This window comes from Mytilus edulis, chromosome 14 (assembly GCF_963676685.1).
Source record: "Mytilus edulis chromosome 14, xbMytEdul2.2, whole genome shotgun sequence".
Classification (NCBI taxonomy): Eukaryota; Metazoa; Mollusca; class Bivalvia; order Mytilida; family Mytilidae; genus Mytilus; species Mytilus edulis.
In genome coordinates this window covers 46,061,965-46,065,889 of record NC_092357.1, presented here as the reverse complement: position 1 = coordinate 46,065,889, position 3,925 = coordinate 46,061,965, and the positions used below count along the sequence as shown (strand labels likewise).

General features: G+C 30.9%; 1 long non-coding RNA gene across 1 annotated transcript; it reads left to right on the top strand.

The window, feature by feature from the left end:
* The first annotated feature begins 427 nt into the window (after positions 1-427).
* LOC139503223 (uncharacterized) lies at positions 428-1,585 on the top strand. Its single transcript, XR_011659070.1, has 3 exons — positions 428-613; positions 1,120-1,198; positions 1,454-1,585. It is a non-coding gene; the product is annotated as an uncharacterized lncRNA (long non-coding RNA).
* Positions 1,586-3,925: the final 2,340 nt, after the last annotated feature.

Below are 3,925 nucleotides of genomic sequence, written 5' to 3'. Positions count from 1 at the left end.
AAACTCTTGCACCTATTATGTGAGTGGTCCGAATATTGCCAGCTGTTTCAAGTCTAAATTTCTGCCCCTATTCAATATATTACCCTCATTTTCCAGTGGTATTTTAAAGTTTCACGTCTAACCTCACTGTCGACCTCCTATTGTACGACCTACCTATTGCATTTAAAATTTATGTGTTATAGTCATGAACATGCATGAAATATTTGCTACTGCACTGTAAAAATAGTGCTTAGAATTTAAACATGTTGCAAGACTTATGTGCTTAGGAAAGTGTTTAATTTCTAAGCATTACAAAACTAAACATGTTTTGGCTCTCAGCACTTTGCACTATACATGTTTTGGCTCTCAGCACTTTGCAATAAACATGTTGTTGTGCTAAACATGTTTAGCTACATCTTCAAGTATATGAAGCTAAACGTGTTTAAATTCTAAGCACTTTCAATATTTAGACACTTTCCTAAACACGTTTAGAATTACAACACATTTAGGCCGAAGACGGCATGCATACCACGTGCTAATTTTTGAGCGGGAAGAAGAAACAAAGAACCCGAAGTCAAAGGCCACGCTGTTTACTTCTGACCATAACTGACCGTAACTTAACTGTTTCAGAAAGGTAAGGCGTTATAATTATACTGATTTTTATTTTGTACTGCCAATTTTAAATGATTATTGACAGTTTTAAGTATTATGTACAAGTACACTACCGTATAGTCAATGCATGAGAAGAAAAAGGGGGAACCATCCCAGGAAACAAGTGCTTGTAAGAGATTTTAGTGTTCAAACTATCTTGTGTAAAGATAAGAGTTGTTTAATGTTCTATCATGCAAGCTAGTACTTATTATATATATATATATAAATGTTCTTGGAAAGGAGTTCGTGAGGACAATTTTCATTTGGTACTCCTCGGCAGATTATAATGGAACATGAAGGGGAGCGGAATCTGCCGAGTGCATCATTCGCAAAACCAGTGTCATATCGAGTTCATTGTTTTAGTAAGCACTTCCTAAATGCACAATCAACATTTGCTCAAAATAAATAAAAAGATGCTTGTTTTTCTTCAATAGTTATAAGCCGTTGTGCTTTCTTATATTTTTATTGATATGTATTGTTTTATTTTAGATGAGAGAAGTGCAGAGGAAATCATTTGTCTTGACATGCTAAAAGAGGAGATAATGCACAGTAGCAACTATATTGCTAGGTAAGAATCCGAAGTGTATTTGATTTTTAAAATGTCAATATATATTTGATCAAATGATTGATATTAAGCATGAAAAGAAGTTTTATATTAAAAATATCAATTTACTCGTCAGTACATTTATGCTTTTATACCACGGTTCTAATGTTGTTATCTTGATCTTAAATCATGCATTTACTTTTTGGTGTTGTAGTTCGTATACTTATATTTTTAGATTAATTCTACTTAGTTGCTTATCAATATTTTTCTATCTTTCAGGCCAGTGACCAGCAGTTGGGTACTAAGAAAGGAGAAGCTCGTATTGACTTGTAAAATGAAAACAGGACATTTTCAAATTGTTTTGATTGGTCAATATTATGTATATGTACGTTGCTATGAATTTATGATTTTATGAGTTTATATTTGATTGTGATCAATGATTAACTGGAAATAAACAATTACATGACATAAATTCCTTTGTTTCATATCTTGTAATTTTGTTTTTAATCCTAGAATTAGTATAATAATAATTTCATTTCAAAAGTTCTAGACTGTTTAATGAATATTTGAAATGAAGAAAAAATGCAATAGTCGAATGTTGACAATTGAATTAAAGAAAATACTCATTCAGATTGAAAAGGTATAAGTCACAATCAATTTGAATTGGAAATTCAAGTTTCTTAGTTTGATGCGTTTGGCTCCTTTTGTGATGGTATGAACACATGTAGTATTGAAAGCTATCATACGTTTAACAGTCTAGCCTTCCGGAATATTAGTTTCTTTGGGGTCTAATGAAGTAACGGCTTATCGCACTAAAACGATAAACATGTTTCTTCACGACCCTTCATGGTCTAAACATGTTTACATTCAAAACACTTCACAGCTAAACGTGTTTCCTGACAAAACACTTCAGAACTAAACATGTTTCCAGATACAACACTTTACAACTAAACATGTTTACAGTCTAAGCACATTTTAGCAAAACATATTTCTAGTCTAAACACTTTACATCTAAACATGTTTACAGTCTAAGCACTTTATAGCTTGACACGTTTAGGCTGTTAGCACATTAAATATTAAACATGTTTAGATTTAAAACATGTCAAAAATCGGTTTCACAAATGTGTTTAGGAAAGTGTTTAGGCTCTAAACACAATTTTTAGAGTGTGGACGTAAAGCAAACAACAATCAATCAATTTAATTGATTTCTCTGTACTAGTACTTAGCACACAAAGACAAGATCTTGTAAAATGCTATAATTTACAATTTCCATTTATATTTTTATGTTGATTTTTTTTTTTTTTTTTTTTTTTTGGGGGGGGGGGGGGGGTCTCTTCAGTTTATCACATAACTGACTGCTTATGAAAAAGTTTTAAATATTTTTTCACTATGGTTCTTATCTACTGTTGTGATACGATTTATAACATGTGGGGCATACTATGATTCATTGGTCAGTTATAAAAGAGGTCTGTATGGGGTTTTGATTGCGTGATTTATTATATAAGAAATCGTTATTTTAAAAAGTTGGCAAAAAAAGTATAAATTTATCCCCTAATTTTATAAAACTATCATTTGGTGTTATTTAGAAGCTATTTTTTTTTTATCATAAATAAATAATTATATGATGTAATGCCATTAATTCCGTCAGTTTTCATTTCAATTTTGTAACTGTTAATTGTATATATCCGTCTGAGTACTGTTTAGCTATCATTCAAGTTGAACATATTTAGACTCGTACAGTTTAGGGGAATAAGTTTCTGCAAGTGCCTTTTATGTACTTTTCTTATATTTTTGCCGGTTTTTAAGTCAGTAAAAGTTCAATGATTAAGTTGATATTGACAATAAAAGACTTCCTCACAAAAAGGGCTATTTAAATCATCTCGCCCTTCGGGCTCGGGGATCTGAACACCCCTTTTTTTTTGGGAGGTCTTTTAATATCAATATTAACTTATCATTGAACTTTTACTATTACTTAAAATCTTGGACCGCTATTTACAAAAAAAAAATAATTGCTATAAAATTAACAACATTTTTTCAACCTGACAAAAGTTATTTATTAAAGGGGCACTAGCTACGAGATATATAAAAAAATCTAAAGTGATTTTTTTCTGTTCAATCAATAATGAAAGTGAAATAGTGAAATAACAAGTCGCTTTTTGCAGCCAAAAATATTCAATTTTGTCAAATTACCCTTAGAAACATTTATTATTAGTTATTCACTTGCAAGTGAATGAGTTGACCTCTTCAAATCCGTATTCATGTGAACTTCAATTTAACCCCTAGCTAGAGATTGACAAGGCATGCATTGTACGTGTACTGGTTATTTAAAGAAAAAGAATGTCAACAATGAAAGTGAAACTACGGTAAATCATTTCATTACTAATTCGATGCACATAAAATCATTCTTATACGGTTAAAACAATGAGAAACATCTATTTCTAATCTATAAAATAAAATCAAACAGACCTATAAAAATCCAATTGCACGTGTTGGTTTAATCTATTCATATCTTTATTTATGTTTACATCGCTTATATGGTCATCTGAGGTCAAATCGATAGTTAATTAGATGGCGTCTGGACTAAAATACATACGAAACGAACCTATATGTCATCTACCTCATGCTCTGTAAACTGTTTATTTCAGACTTGTGATAGTTTGGATAAATGTTTTAAATTGTTATAAATCAAATATGAGAATTTGAGTCAAATCGGTGACCATGAATTTGACAGCTAGTGCCCCTTTAACAAAT